The sequence below is a fragment of the Thermobia domestica genome, chromosome 12 (genome assembly GCF_964235325.1).
Source record: "Thermobia domestica chromosome 12, izTheDome1.hap1.1, whole genome shotgun sequence".
In the NCBI taxonomy this organism is placed as follows: Eukaryota; Metazoa; Arthropoda; class Insecta; order Zygentoma; family Lepismatidae; genus Thermobia; species Thermobia domestica.
Window position 1 is genome coordinate 145526802 of NC_137465.1, and position 22950 is coordinate 145549751.

The window sequence follows — 22950 nt, forward strand, 5'->3', positions numbered from 1 at the left end:
GGAAGATATGCTGAAACGTGATCTGGAAGTTGAAGATAACTTTTCCTTTTGATCTTGATCTTGAAATATATAAAGCAAATAAGATTTTTAGAAAAAAAATTACGATTAATATAATTTCATAAGATGGACTGAACTTACCTTCTTCCCTTTCATTAATTTAAAACGCCAAACAATAGGAGTAAGTCTCTGGTCTCAAATAGGACTTCCTGAAAGACAAGAAGTTGAAAAAAAGAGTCATAAAATGCTTCGTGTAGAGTATTGTAGTGTATTGATCAGAAACATGAACAATAATGATGAAAAAACAATTGAAAGCTTTCGTAATGTGGGTGTGGAAAAGAATGGAGGGAATTATTTTGGACTGAGCGGAAAACGAATGACAGGGTGTTAGAAATGGTCAGGGAGGAAAGAGCAATTTTAGATATTGTTAAGAAGAGGGAGAGAAACTGGTTACGACATTTGCTCAGAAGGAACTGTATCATGAGGGACGAGCTAAAGGGTATGGTGGCAAGAAAGTGAGGGAGGGGGAGAAGGAAATTACAATTAATCGACGATATCAAAACAGAAAAATTGTACGTGAAGACGAAGAGGTTAGCGGAAGATTGTGGAGCATGAAGCTTTCTCAATTGCAGGAAATGACCTGCTAATAATGGCAGAATACCACTTATGTCAAGACAAGAACTGAGACTAACTCATCTCGAAAGGGTGTCGTCAAAGTGAGATCTCGTCTTGAAAACTGTATATGTTTCTATTGAAAGAGTTCTATCTCGTTCCGTGTCCCACCACAAAATTTCTGTCTCATTTCGTCTCATGGGCAAACCTAGTCTCAAACAAATCACATGCTATGTTTCATAAAAGTTGGATATTTATTTCTAAAATATTGACGAAACACATTTTTTTTAAAACAAAAGAATCGAAACGGAGATTCCACATTTTTGGCTTAATTCAACTTTACTCAGTGAACAGACTCAGGTAAAAAATATGCGTTAAACTACATAGAAATTGAATACTTTACGGAAGTTATCTTGTAACATATATTTTTTTTTCTATTCTCGAAAGGAGTATATTCTTCACAGACTTTAACCCCAAACAATAGGTTTATTTCGCAAGGTTTGAAGAACCTGCATGCTAAGATTCATTAAAACTGGTTGAATTTTACGTGAGTTATCTTGAAACAGACAGTGACATAACACAAATGCTGATTAAATCAAATGACAGAAACTTGTTTTACGCTTGCTTCAATCATAAATTGCTCTTTCATTTCAAGTCATTTTCCATTCTTTTCTTTATTGAGTATCCTTTACTGTTTCTAATAGCCGGCTATGATATTTCACAAATTTGGTGAAGCACGATATAAAGAAAATGTACTAAATTTCCTATTTAAAGAAAAATAGCAAATTTTTTTGTTTTGTTTTGCTTAAGTTCGAACGTTGAATAATGTCAAAGTTCTCAAAACGTCTCATTAACATTTCTCGTCTAACAAAAATCACGGTTTCCTCCAACGAGTTTCCTTTCTGGGTGTTCTGTTGAAGCACCTGTTGCAGTGTAAAGCCTTCTTCGTTGCGCTTTGTGCTTGTGGTTTGCACAAAAGGGAAATTATTGCTTTAATTAAACAAACTAGAAACGAAAAGGCTGAATATGCGGGGAGGGCGGAAGGGGAGACAGAAGTGAAAAACAGCTCTTCAAAATATTTTGAACCAACAGAAGAAAGCAAAGCCTCAATGAATAAATATAACAAGTTAATATATATATATATATATATATATATATATATATATATATATATATATATATATATATATATATATATATCAAGAAATACTTAAGAAGTGACTTTCAGTAACTCACTGATTCTTTTCTACCGTTTTGATTCGGTCGTTCAATTTGGTTCATTAATGTGTATAGTATATATATATATAAACCATTTGCATTGTACCTTTTGCATTAATATTTCACAGTTTTTATTGTCGTTCGGATTTTCCACAATTTTTTCCCCTTTCCATCTGGAATAGAGTTCGCGCTTATACAAGAAAAGATCCAAAAGTTCTTTTCCTTCCACATTCACTCTATTCCACAGCGGAATTTAATTTCGAAAGAATGGAAAGTTTCTTCAGCGAATAATTACATTAAATTAGTCGCATGAATAAATGCATTTAGTCAATAGTCTTTTTTCATCTTTTTTTAAAACTTTTTCAAAACAAAAAAAAAGTGTTTACTCTTTCATTCTATTTGTGCTCTCTAACTTTTGTTAATCAGTAATATGAGATATAATATCTATTTTTCAACTAAAGTTTTATTTTGTTTGTAATTCATGCAGCTTAAAATATAGAGATTACTATTTGTATATAAGTAGCTTTTTAATGCACACAGTATATACACATATTCATTCAAATATTTAGTTACGTTATAAGAAGATTTTCATTATGAAACATATTGAATGGAAGTTCGGAATTTGAAAAGTAAATATTCCATTTAATCTGCCGCTATTGTGTCTATAGATTAAACATAATGGTTAATAAATGTAAATGAGTCATTATATAATAGTATTTATTTAATAAATAATTATACAGGGTGGCCCGAAAGTAGATATACACTCCTACATTAATCAAGTATAACATTCTAGCTTATATATTTGTTTGGTTCAGCTGATCCGAGCATAAGATATAAGTAAAAAGACATTAAGAACAAATAATAAAGAAACTAAGTCTACCTAATGGATAACAATAAACAATTATATAAAATGCAATGAGCTGATAAGAACGGGACTGTATACCTACTTTCAAATCAGGAGACCAAGATGGGTACTAAACAGGACCCCTTCGACCAACCCGCTGTCCGGTTAGAGTTTTATCGAGGTACAATCTGACATCTCGATGGTAGTAAAGTGGTGGGTCTCCGTCTTGTTGCATGTACACAAGTTCATCACCATGTAGCTTTTGGATGGCAGACAACTTCCTTGTCTGAAGTATACAGAAGTACACCACACCAGTTACGGTACCCTCGAAGAAGAAGGAACCATTCTCTGGAATGGACGTAGTGGATGGAAGTAATGGTTATAAAAGGACCATATTCAACAACTGGGAAGTGCATTCTGCACTGTATTACACTATAGTAGGACAGATCGCAAGCCTGACCGCACAGTATTAGCTCAATGCTGAAGGACAGAACACGTAAGGGTTTGTCTTTATAGATAGTTTGATTGTATCTTCTGAACACAAAGTGCCTTTGAACCTCCGCTCCCACTAAGCCAAACGTTTGAAGCCTCATTCTGCAACTGGCGCGTGATCTAGCATGTGGAGGATTCAGATAACATTGATTTATCAAGGTTAAAACTATTATACAGTTTTGAAATTGTAATAATTTTTGTATAGCCATATAACAAATCAGTAGTATAAATCTCATTCTAATCACACGTGTCTTCGTTGGTGCTGCAATTTGAACAAACAGAAGTACCTCTATATGCCAATGTGTCTAAAGTGTAAAAATTTCAACGAATGTGTTCTATTTATTTCGACATACGAATTACAGACTCGGACGCTAACAAAACGAAATATTTACAGTTTGCTATCTGCACAAAGAAGTGGTCTATACTCGAAATCATCCACAGAGATAGGAAAAGAATCAGATAGATTAAAATAGACAAGAATAATAAATGTTATCTTAGAAATAAAGACTGATGTAGTATAGGCGAGACACATTGCAAGAGGAAATGGTGAACGGTGAACAAAACCCAGTTCTTCTCTAGATGCCGATAACACAAAGCGAAATAAGAAGTGGTTACATAAGGTAATGTATATATATATATATATATATATATATATATATATATATATATATATATATATATATATATATATATATATATATATATATATATATACAGAGGCAGGACAAAATCTAAAACGTTTGCAAAAGTGAAAATCATACCTAGTATGATGTGGGGCCACCTTTTGCGTTCAAAACGGCATGGATCCGACGTGGAATGGACGTATACAGCTTCTGAATCGTGGTGTATCGAAATTTTACCATTGTTCTCCCCAAAACATGGTCCAGTTCCTTAAGGGATACTGGGGGAGGGTAATGAGACCGAACACGCCTTTCTCAGACCACAATAGCTCAATGTTGTTCAGATCTGGTGATCGTGGGACGCAGGGGAGGTGTGATAGCTCCTGGTCATGCTCCTCAAACCATGATTTCACCGTTTTTGCAGCGTGGCAGGGTGCCAAATCATCTTGGTAGATGCCATCGCCATCAGGGAACAATATTTGGGCCACGGACAGAACCTAGTCTCACAAAATGGCCTCATACGCCTTAGCATTCATCATTCCATGCACGGTTATGATGGGATCTGTAGAAAACCACGATATCACTATCCATATTGTAACAGAACCACCCCATGCTTTACAGTTGGAGCAGACAGTCTGTAGGATAGGCCTGCGACTGTGTTCTCCATACGTAAACACGACCGGTTATTAGAAAGAAGGTGAAGGTCAATTTATCGGACCACATTACGTGTTTCCACTGCTTATGAGTCCACGTCTTGTGGTCCTTGCACAACTGGATACACCTCTTCGCATTTACTGCTGTGACCAGGGGTTTGGAGATAGCAGCAGTGCCATGAATTTTCATTTTATGAAGTTCCCGTCGCACTGTTTTCGATGAAACCAGGATCTGTAGGCCGGAATTGAGTTCAGATGTAATTTTCATTGCAGTGGTCTTCTTTTTAGCTGCTACAATCCGTTTTAATGCCCTCCGGTCAATATCTGACAGGATTGTCTTTCGACCACTGTTTTGCTTTGCAGACGTCGTTTGCCCATGAATTGTGTATGCCCTCGTGACATTGGACACAGTGCCTTTCGATACCCCCACAATGTTCGCCACTGTTGCCACTGAAGCTCCAACCAGACGGGCACCAACGATCATGCCTCTTTGGAAGTCTGTCAGGTCGTCCAATTTACCGCACCGCTTTCACACCACGTCACTCATAGGTGAACTGGTTACTCCTGACGAAAGAAGAAGGTCCACATGACACATTAAAAACAAAAACAAAAAAAAAAAAATGATCGGCAACCGCAGCACGTCTTGTACAGTAGAGGGCCAAAGTTACGTGTCCTGTATGCAGTGTTTTTAGATTTTTTGTCCATCCCCTGTATATATCTATATCTATATCTATCTATCTATCTATCTATCTATATATATATATATATATATATATATATATATATATATATATATATATATATATATATATAACAGAAGATAGAATCAAAATATCCGTCTTCTATTGAATACCCATTACCTCAGTAGTCATCCAAAAGCAAATGCTTGCAGAAGACACTGTTTTCTCACGGAATGTAAGAACGAAGAAGTTCATCAATTTTACCAAACAGAAACCGAGAGCCTATATATTTCATTAAATATCGTACTTTAGACAGGAACCAGTAGTACAGTGCTCTGTCGTTCTGCGTGGTTAATAGATATAGCCATAAATAGGAAATAAAACGATGGAGCATGTAATGGTGTCATTTGGTTCTGTATGCCTTCTATGAAATGTTTGTAATGTTTGAAATGAAGCGTAAATGATTTATGTCAATGTGCAAATCCATATATTAATATTTCAATTGTCATTGATGACACAACACACGCATACGAAAAACATAACACTCGTTCAAGATTAGATTGACTTTACTATCAAATGGAAATCTCATTACACTTACGTACCAGAAGCGTTTGTTTTTATTTGCTATGTGCTGCGGGTTTTATGATTGAAGTTTTTCCAAATCAATTTACAAGACAGGATAAATATATTTGGCCAAGTTTGTGCTTTCCCGTTTAAGAGTACGACATACATGCGAATGTTCTATATATGTTTTAAATGGGCATAAGTATATAAAAAAAGACGTTAAAGAAAATATATGACAAACATCGGATGAAACTAAAAACGTATAAGTACGGATGCAATGGTAATTCGGGCTATAAATACAGCATGTAACAACTATAGAAGTAGAAAGAAGGAATACATCGTGTGGGTAGTTTTCGAAACATAAATAGGTATTAATTAAGATACAAAAGACGAATGTGAAAAGAAAGCGAATATTTTTGGCATTACCGTTGCTAGAAATCCGAGTTCGATTCTCATGAGAGCTCATGTGTTCCAGATTCATATGATAAGTTCATAGCGATGCGCACGGGACTAGTCGAGACAAGATTTTCCTGACAAAATTTGAGTCGAGACACGGCTCTTCCAATAGAAAAATATATATTTTTCGAGTCGAGACATCACTTTTACAGCACATTTTCGAGTCGAGACAGTCATAAATCTTGTCTCGTGCGCATACCTATAAGTTCACACTGTTAAAAACAGATCTCAAACTCCAACATGTAAGAAAATAAGGAGCATTTAGGGAGAAGGAAGACATGTTTCCTTCTGAACATTGAATGAAGAATTAAGAAAAAAGTTCTTGAAGCGTTTTCCGTAGAGTATTGTACTCTTTGGGGTTGAAATATGAACACCATTGAAAAGCGATATAAAACTATAAGTAAAACAGGAAAAATAAACGAGAAAATGTTCGGGAAACGTGAATCGAATCGAAATCTTCGTTCACCAAAGTCAAACGCGCTAACCACTAGATCAACAAGAAAAGCTGAGACATGATGTAACGTGGACTAAGTAAGGTATCAATTTTCTTTGCTATTGTCAATATTGTTTTGTTATTGAGATGTTGCACGTTATAATTGTTTATTGAAGTTTAGCGTCTCTTTTCAGTGTCGAGGCTATATGAGATGTGAACCTACAGCTTAAGGTGGAATCTGAACCTCTGCAATGTGCTCAAATTTCAGTGCCCTCCCATTGGAATCGAATTCAAGAACCTGTGCAACAAAGGCGCACTCACTAGCCACTACACCAGAGGTGAGGGATTTATAGATAGTAATTGTATAATTGAGTGCCACACTGTATAGTTGGCAGAGAGTTTTGTATACGTGGTCTTATCTTGATGTCTCAAGTGTGATATTAGTGACTGTTGCTGGTAATGTATTTCCAATAACGTTAGACTAAAAGAATATTGGATGATATTAACTTGGTGAGAATGAATTGTCCAACTGACGTGATTCCAAAGGACAACTAAAAAAAGACTAAGATATCTGGTTACTTAAAATAGTAGCCATCTGTAACTGCATATGTTTGACATTGCTCGGAGAACGGTTCTATTCTGTGGTGAAAGAAGTCTTGAGTCTGTAAGTAGAAGAAATCCTCAACCTCACGTTGCACCACCCAATCATCATATGAGAGAGTCAGCAGTAGAATACGGTAGGTAGGGAAGGGTTTCATACTTTACTCAACGAGAGTCTGTATCGTCATTCTAGAGACATGTTGGCATGAATTGTCGTGCATCATAAGAAAAACGTGTCTGTAGGCTATTGACGGATGCTTACGGACAAGACTACATTTCATTCAGTTTAGGACTATAACGACTCGCAGTCACAGGTCTATCTGGACGGAGAAAGACATGATGAATCATTTTCACCTTAATAATAGCAACACCTACTCCGAGTAGAGAAGTAGTTTGGAACCCTATTCTGGAGTTGATCACGACCCACCCACTCTCATAACCATTTATGATTGCCATAGAATATCCATATTTCATCAGGAGTGACAATCCGAAGCAGAAAATCTTCCAAGTTATTCCATGCACTGAGAGAACTGCTTAGCCCCAGACGGAGATACTTGTGGGCTGCTGTTAACTCATAGGTAAACTTTTTCACTTTACCGACTGCACGAAGCCACTGGACGACAATAGTATGGTGTATACGAAACTCGCCTACAATATCATGGACACTTTTCTGAGGATCTTCTTGCACGGTGTTCAAGAGGAGCCCATCAGAGCATGATTTGATCGATGCTCCAGGATTCATTTCTGCAATGCTGTGTTACCAGAACTGCGAATTATGCGTTCATTCCCCATTTCTAGCCCAAATATATTGTAAATATTTTTTGCAACTTGCTATGTAGAATGCTCGCATCAATTGGGAAAGAAATATACACTCGCAATGGTACACTCCAACGCGCGTTTTCATACGATCCAATTCAACAACACACTATTTCCTGACTGTCTGGACACCCCTTCTATTTGCTAAACATGTCCTCAGTCTGTGATGTTGGACGCGTGATCTTAATTCATCCCCGTGTTGTGTTGCTGCCCACAAGATGTCAAACCAGATATTTCATTCGGACCATTTTGATAGAAGTCTAAAATGCATTCTTACATTATTCTACTGAATATGCCACAAACCTAGAATGCATGGAAATACTCAAATAACTGTACTATTACGCTTTAATCCTCTGTATGTATGTGAGTGTTATTTCATTGTTAAGGCACAATGTAAAGTTTGTCTTCGGAAAATTGGAGATTATAATGGCATTCATCATCTACACAAAGTACTGGTTGAAATTGCATTCTATTCAATATCAATAACCACAACATCATTAAAATCTTCCGCTACGATTAAGCGTGAACCATTTTCGCTACCTATTTTTATTTTCTCATATTTTTTCTACATCCTCAACAGACACGCGATAATCTTTATTATTTTACTTAAATTTAATCATCATAATTATATCTTCAACAATTTTAATCTCATTACTTTCATTAGACAACATTCATTACGACCACCGAAAAAAATCTAGATGACTTAATTTAAGCTTATCTGTGTGGTTTTGCAATTTTCTTCCATGCAACATGACATGCGTGTTTTAATTTCATATTTCCCATTTTCTGTTTTTTAAGTACCTTTCTCAAGCCAGTTTCTCTTACTCATATTTTTTCTCTCTCTCTCTCAATCAATAGTCGTTTTCCAAATCATGAGCTGAGATTCATATTTCAGACGTCAGAAAATGTTAAAATGAATTTACTTTCTGTTGGGAATCGGGACGAGCACAAACTGCTACAGAATAATTGTACTGAGCTCAAAGTGCGACACAAGGGTGCACATATTTTATTTTGAACGTTTAGTTGTCAGGAATGAATCTGTACAAACAAGATAGATATATAAGATATGATTTCTTAGGACTCTCAAATATGTTCTCTTGTCGGTAGAATCTCTAATCATGTTAAGGTGAATTCGTGTAAGCTTGGTTGGATCTCTTTTCTAATTGGTGGATTCATTCTAAAATATATAAATATCGCACAGTATAAGTGTATGAATATTAGGCTCAAGAAGTATCAGTGTATTTATGTTTAGAAGTTATGTGGACTCTCTAAGCTTAAACCCTATAGCTACGGAACGTAATTAATAGATTTACAAGTTTTCTCATATTTGTTCTCATTTTAAGCAATTTTCCCCGGCACTTTAAAGAGTAATCAATATTGCCACAGTTTTCACGACTCCCATTTCAGAGATTACTAATATTGGCACAGCTTTCAACGTGTCTTGTTTAAGAGATTATCCTAATAGTTTCATATTGTGAAACTGCGGTAAGCCTCCAAACTCTGGGTGTTAAATATTGAAAGAAATAGTAGTAAATACACTACTTCCGGTTTAGATACGTCATTTTCGGTTACAAAAGAGAGATAAGTACAGAGACAGAAAGCGTTCTTGATGTGATGAAGCCATTTCAAGAAGCATTTTCTCGCTATCTATTACAGTTTTTGTTCTCTGTTGATCAACGTTCAAACCAGGTTGGATTTCCTCCAATTTCAGTTTGAATAGAGAACTAAGAGAGGGAATAGAACCTATTCTTGCAATACTGAATTTATATTACACCATTTCTATCTGTCTACTGTATTACTGTTTCTTCTTTATGGCATTAATTGTTAACATCGGAAATCGCGGTTTCAAATGAAACAAATGAAATCTTTCAGTTTTACGTCCAAGGGTTATGCTGGATAGGCTAAAGGAGACGGTGATGATAAGAAATGAATGAAATAGTGGGAAGAAACGGAAGAACCCCGAGAGAATCCACGAACAAGGTATTTGTCCACCACAAAGTTCATTTTGCGTGAGATGGGATTGAACCAGGGACCCCACACGCTAGAGTTGAACGCTCTACCATTGACCCACTGTGTCGCCTTTTGGAATGATGAATTTATATCAGAAAGTTGTTTTTCGCTATGTCTTATAACTTTTACTTTGTACAGATTAATATTGAAATAAGAAGTAGTTGTAGATTTTTACGAATTTCGGTTTTAAATTAAATGAAATATTTCAGTTTAATGCCACGCGATAATGTTCCTTTCGACTAAAAGGGACGATGATTAAGGCAAGTGAATGATGAGGGAATAATTGGTGGAATGAGAATGTGGGACAAAACGGGAATATCTCGAGAAAATCCACAAAATCTTGTTCACTACAAAATTACTTCGCCGGAGATCGAAACAGTGACCCCATGCACCAAAGGTAAGCACTCTAACACTGAATTCCGAATTTAGCTGAGAGATGAGGGGAAAGGTGAGACCAATTCTCGAGACACTAAATCAATTTTGAAAAACTGTTTTTCGCTATCTACTACCGTTCTTGATGTTAACCTATCAACGGATAGACGGACGACGAGCATAGCCGTTTTATAAGACATATCGTGCTTATATGTAACATAATTTTGAAGTTACGTAATTCCTCATTATGATTATTACATTCTTCTGTAAAAGTAATTATAAGTTTAAAATCTCTGTCTTCCTCAATTTCCTGCCCAGCATTCTCTCTTAGTTACCACCCTCGATCTATATAGCTTTATCAGCTCGCAACTGCCAGATGGCACTGACTTCACAATTACTCCAAAAGCATTCTATTTGCGTAGGAGATCAATTCTTCTATTTAAGTCATTACAAAGTAATTTTCAATTGAATCGTATATTAGAGAAGGAAATATAAAAAAAAGAAAATCTGAAGAGTTTAGGCGTCGTTATGTCGAATATCTTGAATTATGTATCAACGTTCTAAGAATATGTTTGAGAACAGGACATTACACATTTCGAGGAACGAAACCGAAATATCAATAGTCACTAATTAATTCAGTGGCAGAAGGACGACAGGGTAAATGACTATTCAGCGGATACAATTTTCAAGAGCTGTCAGTGTCCACGAGACAAAATGGAACCATTTATAGCAACAATGACAGACCTTTCTCCACAGCTAATACTAAAACACTCTCTCTCGATATTATATATATACAGGGTTAAAAGAAGATATGAAAAGGTAGGACGAATGACGTCATGCAGTCCCCGTGCTTATCTTTGCTCATGGTATTTTTTTTTAGAAAGTGTGAGGACGCCAGAGATTTTTTTGGAAGTCCTCCCGCGTTTCTCTTCACTTTCACCCCGATATATATATATATATATATATTGATTTTTAGATCATTTATTTGATTTAGTATTGAAGGTATGGGATACTCAATCAACATCAGAAAGTTAAGGAGTGCCTAGGAAATAACCTGGAGAATATTTCACGATATTTTTCTTTTATTTCTTCAAAATTTTAGAAGTCCCCAAAGTATCACAACACAATGGTGATGAATTACAGTACCACATGCCACAAATAGTATCAGCAAATTATTGAAACAAATATCAAAGCAAAAAATATAAAGAGAATAATCTGAATGAGATCCTAAATTCGTAATTCTTCAAATGGTATGCTTCCAAGATATTCAGCAAGAAATAAATTTGATGAGGCATTAAGCATTAATCTCTATACACATGTTCTGTGACAGTGTTCGCCAAATTTATGAAGCTTCTGTGCTACCATTTTAAAATCCTGCTGTGAACTACCAAACAAAAGAACTATCAATTAAAGAAACAATCTTACATTTGTTTATTGCCCATAAACTTACATTTCTAGTAAATATGAAATCAAAACTATCCAAGTTAGTAAATGTCTAATATACATGAAAAACATAACGTGCACAACTCCACGCGTATACAATCAACTGTGAGATGAGACAGACAATGACAGTTGCCCGGGAGAAACAAGCAGTTGTTGTCGTCAGCACCCTCTGGCGTTAGCGTCAGCTCAGTGAAGGAATCAAGATTAGCCAACCTGAGTGTCAACACGAAAATGTCTACCGAAAATGTCCCTGCGAGCTACCAGTAGCTCATGATCGACCGTTTGGAGATCATTGCTCTATGACACATGTTTGACCTTCATGTTTTCAGTAAACCACACAGACAGCAAGGAGAAGGTAGCATACCTACCATTGATAAAAGCCAGTGGTGACCGACAAATACGACGTAACTGATCTTTTTGCAGATACACTCCAATCGTGGATTCATGACAAACCGAATACTGCGAACAGCTGTCTTATTTACATTCCATCTTACGCATTCCCTCCCATTCTTTGCTCAATCTGTTTTATCTCGTCTGGCAGTAGTTGTAAAATTCCGATTTTACCTCGTATATTGACGAGGTGGAAGTTATAGGTAATGAAATAACTGTAGGATATCGAAAGGTTATAGGATGATAGATTGTAACATACCAATAAGAAATTTACAAAAGGAGGTCATGTCGTTGATGTTTTTCTCAGTCAATAGATAACAAAATAACAAAGTAAACGCCACGAAATACAAATGAATGCAACGCTAGATATAACTCAATCACGGTAATGGATAGTTTCTTAATCAAATAGATAATACAAAAAACGGTCTAGACCATAGTTTAAACAAAGCCTTCGTCAGTTATGTCAGCCAAAAGATATTTCAGCAGCAGAGTTTCTGAGAATGAATAAAGCTCAGTTTTGTTCTAAACTTCTGAAAGATCCGGGATAAAAATAAACTTTTAACGAGGTGAGTAATTTTTGTGTTGGATTGTATCTTCATTTCTTTAATCAAGAATCTCTCTCTTATTGCATAACCCATCATATTTCAAACTGAACTGGAACAAAGTCTCCAAATCATTTTAAAAATGACCAAATTTATTAAATTAAATGTCTTGGCTCCTAGGTCTTAGTATCCTAGGCAATATTTTGTTGGTTGAAAAGTGGTTAATATGTTTCCTTCTATTATTTTGGTACCTGTTTTTCAAAATCCTTGGTTATTACTTCACATTTTTTGAGCTTTCAACTACATAATCGAAAAAGTATGCATAGAAGCCGAGTATAAAACTGGAATATATGTACAAAATGCAATGTGTGCTAATTGTTCAACTTTTTTTCAAGTTACATCGTCTTTCCAACTTCCGTGTTTAGTACGGCTTCCAGCGTCTATTTGTCTATTATATTCTGTCTTTAGAAAGCACCTCCTTCATAGCTAGACTTAACAACAATGGACATTCTATACATTGGCTACAGTATAACGCACGAAATTCCAATCTAAGTTTCAATTGGTATTGGAATCTGACCATTTTTCAATCGGAATTGCATGGGTTCACACTATAACTCAATGATGTTTGCGCTAGTTCAGATTTTCACTTGCTTGAGATCCGACCCACAATCCTCTACAAGAGTCGAGCAAGCTGTCTCTTGCTCTCATTAACATTATTTTACTCGCGCTTCTAAGGACCCGAGCTTGTGATCATGACGATGCTATTGCTTACTCCTGATCGCGCTCACTAGCTTCATCGGGGCTTGCACTCACTCCGTACTTTCTTTTGGGCTTAAACTTGCTCCTATTTGTGGTCATTAGCCAAACTGGAGCTTGTATTCGCTTATGTTCACGATCACCACTGCCTCTGGGGCATGCAATTGCTTCTGTTCGCTCTCACTAGAATCATTGGGGCTTGGATTCGATCCTGTTTGCGCTTATTACTCTTACTGAGGCTTGCACCTGATCCTGTCCGTGCTCATTACTCTCATTGGAACTTGCAGTCTCTCCAGTTCGTGCTCCTTACTTTCATTGGGGCTTGCAATCACTAGCCTCATTGGGGCTCGGACTCGCTTCTCTTTGCACTTCTTACTCGCATTTGGGCTTGCAATCACTGTAGTTCGAGCTTATTACTCTAATAAAGGCTTACACTTGCTTCTGTGCGCGCTTACTAGCTCATTGGTGCTTGGACTCGCTTGCTGAATGAGGCTCGAGCTAGCTAGCCACTTGTAGAGCTTATGCTAGCACGGGTTCACTCACATTTATTGAGTTCGACAGCCTGGCTTGCGAGCTTGGGCAACTCTGGATCGAACCAGGAAGTAGAATAACAATATAAACATATACTTGCAGCTATGTTGACATCAGTTTTACCCAAAATTCGCAATCAGATTTACTACAAAAGTATAGGGTAGCTCTAAAGTTCTTTTGCACTCAAAAGTTAAAACAATGGAGCTAATTATTTGTTATCTGCTCCAAATTGCCTAACAAAGCACATAGACTTGGAATTCCAACATAAAGGCTTACAAACATATATTATGATCAGTAATGCCATTGAAATCACTTAACAACCAGTTCTATGATCAGTATACTAAGTTGACTTAGTGTTTGGGACACTCGGGTTCGATTCCCGGTTTGGATTCCATGTTCATCAGCAGATCCTGTCCCATATAGCCTCGCTGCTGGAAGCGACGTCAAACTCAAAAGCAACTCACCTCACGATTACTATATTATTGTATTGTTATTATAATTATTCATTCAAATGATGCTAGTAATGGTGACTAGGATTTAATCATATAACATCTCTATATTGATATTTTGAATATTAATCTTCAAAAATACGTAGTACTAGAGAATTATTTTTTTCCTAAGTACTGAGCCTGAAGGTAAAAAGACAATTTTAACAACCGGTTTAGCTGAATCGTTATGAACCGGCTCATGACACCATTTGTTACAACAGGAAATGTTTTCTTGCTAATGCATGTGCACTCTATCAAAGTAGTTGTGCTAAAAAGTTTTTTTTCTTAAAAAAAAAGGAAAAATCAAAACGATGTATTATAAGGATTTGAAGCTCAATACAGTAGTCATACTTTGGCCTATAGTAACCAGGAAGCACACATTTTCTCAACAGCTTGATTGAAAAGCAACTTTATCTCAGCATGCGAGGGATTATTCTTTCTCAGAGCTACCACAACATGGTCTTCTATCGGAATGCTGGTTTCAAAGAAGACAGCGTTTCAGCTCATTATCTTCTTTTTGTATGGAGATATTTGGGCCGTTTTCTACTTTTAAGATCACTATCTCTTCGGAGCAACTTATAACAGGAGAAAAAGCTAATTGAATTCCTTGATTATTTGGGAATATACATTACTGTACGAACTTAACGAGTATCTGCGAGGGTTGGAACGAAAGTCAGGGTCACACATTCATTGAGTCCAAACCCTTTCGTAGAACCGTTTAAATACCTTTAACGTAGTCAATAGTCATATTTGTGACCTGCTGCCACACTAGTAAAAGATGCTGGACATTAATAACAATCCCATTTTTATTGCCATTTACGGGGAATGTTCAAGGATTTCCAGTGTTGGAGTATGCCATCCACAAGAACAGCACTGTGACAACGAGCATTGTAATGAAAAACTAATAACGAAACATGTTTGAAACTGGCATCACTTTATTCCCAAAGATCAAAGATGATGTTCTAAGAATCGGCAGTAGTACCCAGCACTCACCGTCTTATCTGGAGGAACTGCATGATGTACATAACACACTTTCGATAATACACTACATCAACATTGCCTTTATATTTCCTGGCATCTGGAGTTGTGCATGAGTGTATGTAGAGAGGAGCAGTGAACGATGAATTGTGCCATTCATTGCGCTCTAGTTTCAATTCTAATTCCTATAATCGTGTTCAAGTATTGTCCATGACTATGATTTGGTCCAGAAACAAATGTCTTTCCACGTTGTAACGAATCAGATGATCATTTGCAAGAGTAATAACTTATCCCTTTTCAGCTTTGTACAGCGATAAGACGTCCTTCGTATTTCTGCCTAGGACTTCCCTTCAATCTTTATCCAAGTACGTTGTTCCAACTTCAAAAATATAACTTTAGGACAGTTCGATATCACATAAGTGCATATTTATCGGCATTCACAGACTACAAAAGAGACACTATATGCTGTTAATTCTTCTGTCTTTCCGTTATAAGTATCAGAAATAGCAGCGTCCTCGCTTAACTATAACTAATATGACGACAATGTTGCTAGTCCTTACTTATAACCCTCGTATTAATGAATGAACTTAAGCTGTAGATTATCCAACAAGACAATGCAGGTATACCTCATTAACATGTGGCAACAAAAAGTATAGCAAGATTTTTTCTTCAACCCTATTGTCTGAGTCTATTTTTATTAACGAACACACAATACTCAGGTTTCTTGTGTATTATAATACAGCTTCAGATAAAGATTGTAGGAATGAAATAGTGGTTTTCCAACAACCCCGTATTTAGAAAAAACATTTTTACGTAGTACTTCCTTGTTTAATGTGACGTATCTACTTGTGCAAATATTGATGAAATACTGTTTCTCTTACTCCAGTGATTTCAATTAACTTCAACAGAGCATTGTTCCTATACTACAGAACATTACACACACGAATAGTGTTCGGCAATGGTTTTCCACATAATGGAACACGTGGAATTTGTTTGAAATAGTAGAAGTATTCATGAGGAACACGTCATTATACATACCTCAGTTATTTCTGTCGCTTTAGCAATTCTTAGAATGACACACGTACATTTATAATTGATTTTTCTCGCGATTAATCCGTTACGTTTCAATAAAGAGTAGTCATAATTGTCAATAATTATAACTAGTATTTGCATCACTGTTAGTACTAAGGGTGTATTTGTACGTAAGAGAGTATATTGTTTATACTGTAAATGAATAATTAATTATGAATCCCAGCACAATAAGGACTATCAATTGTATTAGAATGACAGTTGAAACATACTTTTTAGTTCTATAAAATTTCATTTTCTCCGAAATATACAAATAAAAATTTACCAGCAAGTATTTCATTTTGTTCATCTCCATATGATCTACAGAAAGTAAAACTACAAAGCCTGCAGTGAAACGTGTATATAAACTATATATTATTTTATAAAATATACAGCCAAGAGATTGTACATATATTAGGTTCAGTGTTGGATTTAATATTGATGAGGCCCTAAGCTACTGAAGGTAATGAGGCCATTTGTCTATTCAGCTGTGCAACAAGGGCATGCAGGACGTACCCACCCTGTATACAGAAATGAGAAAACTATTGATATTTTAGCACACTAGCAGAAGGGGGCCCCATTATTTACATCATAGGAGTCTTCATAACACAAATTACCGTTACTATATGTAGGTTTAATTTGGTCTTTATCTTTATTTTTAAAATGTACACCTAGTCCTTTTTTCTTTACTTAAATTTTTGAGCCCAAAAGAAAGTGGGACCCTATGCTATAAGCTTGTTTAGCTTATACGTAAATCCAGCACTGATTATATTATTTGCCGGCATAGTCTCCATATTGGTTTAGGCACTTGTCGCATCGTGAGATGAGTTTGAAGATTCAATTCTGGTAAAAATCCTGTCTTTGTGTGTTCAGCCATGTTGGAACGAAGTGTTTCACTCCTTGTCTGAAGCGAAGCGACCGCTGCCATAAGGCATCGTAACGTGATCCTCCTGGTGTCCTGAATCAGCTCCTCCACGTGAGCTGTGTTCAAATTTGTTAATGCCGTGCTGGGTCGGCCACTGCGCTCTTCGTCGGTGACGTTTTCTTTACCAGCCGCAAACTTTCGACACCATTCTGCGACATGAGGACGAGACATTACGTCTTTCTGTAAACCTCTACCAGCTGCCGGTGAATTTCAGCCGCGGTTACATGTTTCCCCCACAGAAATGGAACAAGTGAGAGGACTACTTCGCGAGACTAGTTTGACAAACAAGTTGCCATTTGTGCTTACCTACAACTAGCGCTGTAAGGTGGTAGGTGGCTGAAAATCTACACAGCTGCCAACTTCATGTATTAAAGTTACGGTACACTCCTCATTCCTCTATAACAGACGAAACTCCATAAATATAGGCTTTGTAACCTTAGTTTCCGATCCTCTATCGCACATGTCTCATCTGTGAAAACATTGAAAAATCAAAATAAAATGTTAGTTATTTTCATGATTTTGGGCTCATGATTTTGGGCTCAATCTCATTAACCATACTATATAGTGTCGTTCTGTTATGTTATGGTGAAAAATCTGAATGAAGATATACTTCAATACCAGTTTCATTTTAGTATGTAGCCTTGTTATTGTATAGCATTAATTTCTAGGTTTAAAAAAGTTTTTTTCTCGTTTTTTGTTTTTCGAAAATTACGTATGGAAATTTATAATCGTATAATTTTGATCAGCTCAATGAGATATCTCAATCGGTATATCCCTCATATATTTGGATCACTTTTTCTCGTTAAACGCTAAAACAATATTAGAACTGTGAATTTTTTTAAAAATAGATACCGTTAGTAAAGCCTACACAAACTAGTATTTGGTAAAAGAGATTCTGTAGAAATCAGAGGAAAACACTGCTGGGCTGTGGAGCCTGTCTAATAGAGTTTCCGCTTGTCAATCAAAGGTCGATGGCGTGGAACCAGCTCTAACAATTACTTTATACGAGTTCCGTTAGTGCCTTGTCTTTCCAATCTTGTATCAGCTTGCCTTCAAGAAGGGTAACTGGGTCTGTTTCTTAAAGAGTTAAAGAGACATTTGAACTACTTCTAGATACTTCAAGTCCAAGGTAAAAATCTTTGTCTCTACAGAACACATGCAGGTTAAGTTGCATGCGGATTCCAAATGTTATTAATGAACATACACATTTAACGTAACACCGTTATTGTTTCATTAAACAAAAAGTACGTTAATTTCAGTATTAACATACGATTTTTGAATAAATGTTTACTTTCATATGTAACTAAAACGCTCCTTTTAAATTAGTTGTATATTTTGCATTTTTCTTCATTTATTTTCGTTCCTTTATATAAAGAAAGCTAATGCCAACATTTTATTAAAGGATATTTTAATATTTAAAAATTCAGTTTTCAAATTTATTCGTCAATTGCCCGGTTCTCAAGTTATTAAAACAAAATTATTAAACAAATTTGAAATTAGCGAAGAAGACATATTTCTGTCCGTGTTTTCTAAATATTGAAGTGCTCTTGGAAACATATAGGGAATACCTTATTTCTTCCCGTTGTTTAGGAAGTACGTATAAGTGTTGACTTTCAATTTTTCTATTAATTTCTTTTGTTTCACCTATTTCCCTTTTCTTAAAATTGATACACCAATTATGATTTTTCTGTGTAACCATATTTAAAACTAGCTGAAATACCCGTTCTTTGCATGGCGGCTGTATTTGGAAATCAACGCCTATGCGAGTATCACCATTCATCTCAGCGACTGCAAAAACTATGGATTTGACACTAATATTGGTCATTTTGGATTTTTTTTTTTTTTACATATCTCAGTATCCCTTCCGGTGACCCCCGCCCCGCAGCTGAAAGAGGTGAATTTGGAAGGTAATGCAATTGGAGTTTCCCCAGCGAAAACTATGAATTCGACACTAATATTTGTCATTTTCTACTACTTTTACATGTCCCGGTAAACGCCCCCTGAGACCCCCTGGTTCGAAATCTGAAACAAAAACATTTCGTCTTGGTCTGGGGTGTGAACCAAGGTACCCGTGACCCACATTTAGTAACTCTTGGTCCACTCGTATGGTCCCCAGGCCACACACAGACAGACAGACAAACTCTTTATTATTTTATTTATATTAGATTTCTGACGATTTTAATTCTTTCCGAATAGTTTGTCTAACTTGTATTATACATTACCTTGACTTACGTTGCGATGTGAGCATTTAGCACAAGAAGCAACTCCATTTTGAGCGGACGTGAATATGAGAAACTGGAGGAGTATAGCAGAAACTCGTATTAATTGTGTATGAACCAGGAACTCCTTGCACCAGAGTTTCGTACAACCGCTGAGTCATTGTGCACTCTTTGTGCACACATATGGCGCCAAAACATAACGATGGAAGTGAGTAGAGGGGAAGGGAGGCAGGAATGTAAAAAAAAAACTCTTGGCATTGGAATGTTTCGAAACAGATATTTCACACGTTTGAACGTGAGTGACGACACTAGAGAAGGATAGGAGGTGGACGTATCATGTGGCTTTGCTCGCCTCCCCCCCCACTGCGATTGCCCCTCAGAGACGTTGCATTGTAATGTAGGTAAAGAAATACAAAATTATTATTTTTGGTATACAAAAAATAGCTGTCTTCCCTAAAATATCTCTATCCCTTCGCTTATCACCTCGCAAGATTAGGACTGATGTTGCCACTGTTGAAGATCCATAATTGAAAACCTGCTGTAGAAAACAATGTAAGTGCCAAAAATAATAGTTTTTGTATCAGTAGAGACAAAACAAAAGTGAATTGTGCCCAAGCATCACAAAATAGAAAAACACAGAGCGTTCAAAAAGTCTCTATACACCTGAATCGTGGCAAGTCAAAGTCGGATTCAAAGTCACATGAAATAAAATTTTATGCGAAGGTTTGCAACACTGCTATATTATCGCCTTGCGTGAAGTTTCTTTCTTAGATTCCAGTCGGCAAAGTGACGTTGAAGTGATTGTTGCATCTAGTTAGCGGTCTCTGAAACAATGGTGTTAACTTTGGAACAACGAATATTCCTGGTTGAACATGTGTTCCGTGAACAAGGTGAGTACAAACAGACAGTCAAAGATAAGTTTGCAGCTAGGTTTCCGGATACACCTGTTCCAAATCGTCACACTGTAAGGGCACTGATCGATAAATTTAGAGACATTGGAACGGTATTGGAATATGATCGAAGTGGTAGACCGTCAGTGCTCGATGAAGAAAAAATGCTACACACATCGGATGCAATGCAACGTAGCCTCCATAAACCACTTCGAAAACTTGCCCAGGAAGAAGCAATAAGTGTTGGTACGGCACAAAAGGCGGTTCGTAAGAAACTGCGTCTTATCCCGTATAAGGTGAGTGCGGTGCAGCAGTTACTTCCTCCCGACAGTGTAAAACGAGTGCAGTATTGTGAATGGATTACACGGTTTGTTATGGACAAGTCTGACGATGTTTTGGATAATGTTTCTTTTACTGATGAGGCCTGGTTTCATTTATCAGATTACGTCAATGCCCAGAACTCACGTTTATGGTGCGCAGAAAACCCACATGTCATACATGAAGTTTCTCTGCATGACCACAAGGTAGGGATGTGGATTGCAATATCCAGAAGAAGAATAGTCGGCCCCATATTTTTCAGACAAACAATAGATTCAACTCGTTATTGTGAAATTATTCACCAGTTCGTGGGAGAACTAACGGAAGAAGAAATTCGTAATGCTTGGATACAACAACATGGCGCTACAGCACATACAGCTCGCCAATTCATGAGATTACTGCAAGAGGTTTTTGGAGATCGAATAATTTCAAAGGGATTGTGGCCACCTCGGTCTCCTGACTTGTATCCTCCGGATTTTTACTTCGGGGGTTATGCAAAGAATTTTGTTTATAAAGGGAACCCCCACACGCTACAAGAACTCGAAACAGCTATTCGAGATTTTGCTCAAAGCATTCCACATAAACAACTTGTGAGAGTATTTGAGAACAAGAAGAAACGTGTGGAAGCATGTTTGGAGGCTCATGGGGGACATTTCCAACATTTGCTGTGAAAATGTGTGTATATATGCTACACCCTGTACATAGTGCTTTTATGCCATAAAATATAATAAATTTTGAGTAAAATAATTTTCTCGTTGCTTTGAATATGTGAGAATTCAGGTGTATAGAGACTTTTTGAACGCTCTGTACTATTGCTTAGAAGTAGAATGAAAATCTAAATAAGGCATAAACGTATTAAAATAATAAGTGAAAGAATTTCAAGTTGACACTTAGATTGTTTTATACAGCGAGTCTTCAATTATTAAACTATGTAAGATAGTGTTACCGCTAACCACTAGTTCACCCATTAAACTTCATATGAAATGCACATTAATTACACGTGAACTACTATATTTAATTGGCAAAATTCTAAAAAAAAATAGAGTAACTTGATTTACTTCCCAGGAAGTATTAACAAGAGAATTTTCTTACAAAAAAATCAAATGGGGAAAAAATTATCTAAACCTTTCCTTTATGATTTTGTACGTGTACACAAAATTAATATTGAAATAGTAGTTAAGATAAAATTACATCATTTGTTTGGTCTATACCAATTCTCGTACCTTATTCACAGATGTTGAGAATATCGTTCAAATCTGTGCTTGAAGAGAAGAAAATCGGTGCAACGGAAAAGGTACCAGCATATTTAGAACTTTGTGTCTGCACTCTTCTGAAGATAATTGTCAACTCAAAGGATTGACCACCAAATATTCCGTCTTCGCGTTTCAGTGCCAACTGAGAAGTCTATATATATATATATATATATATATATATATATATATATATATATATATATATATATATATATATATATATATATATAGTTAATTCTATATTTTATTCTAATTCTATTCTAATGAATAAGTATCTCGACGTCGCCACACTATCAGTGAATATCTGTCTTATGAGCGAAAATAGCTTTCACGCAAAAAACAAGTATAGTTAGAAAAGCCAGAAAATGGGTGACAGTTACAATACTGCATGGTTAAAAAAGTGACGACCATGCTTCTAGGCTACTGATACCATAAAATATTGTTGAAATGATATAGCTAGATTTACAATAAAATTGGGGTAAAGGAACTATATTATTGTTCAATGAACAACGGTTTTAGCTGGTATTTCCAACTATATAGACAAGATGTAGCTGGAAGTACAATACAGTATAGTTGCAAAAACCACATCTCAAAAGTAGACAATACACGTAACAATACTATATAGTTGAAAATGCAATGCTGTATTGCTGTGAGGACGATAAAATATTGTAAGACGAACAGTACTGCATTGCTAGAGATACGATATTATTGGAGCGACGATTGTAGCTTCCACCATACTGTATTGTTGCTACTACAATATATTGTTGTTGTCGTGACCATAG

At 36.2% G+C, this 22950-nt stretch overlaps 1 protein-coding gene across 1 annotated transcript in view; it reads right to left on the bottom strand.

Moving 5' to 3' along the window:
- LOC145666712 (putative G-protein coupled receptor No9) overlaps positions 1–22950 on the bottom strand; it is a 601808-nt gene that overhangs the window by 188658 nt on the left and 390200 nt on the right. Inside the window, exon 4 of the mRNA XM_081734226.1 lies at positions 139–206. The gene's annotated coding sequence lies outside the window, so the exon portion shown is untranslated. The remainder of the gene's footprint in view (positions 1–138; positions 207–22950) is intronic.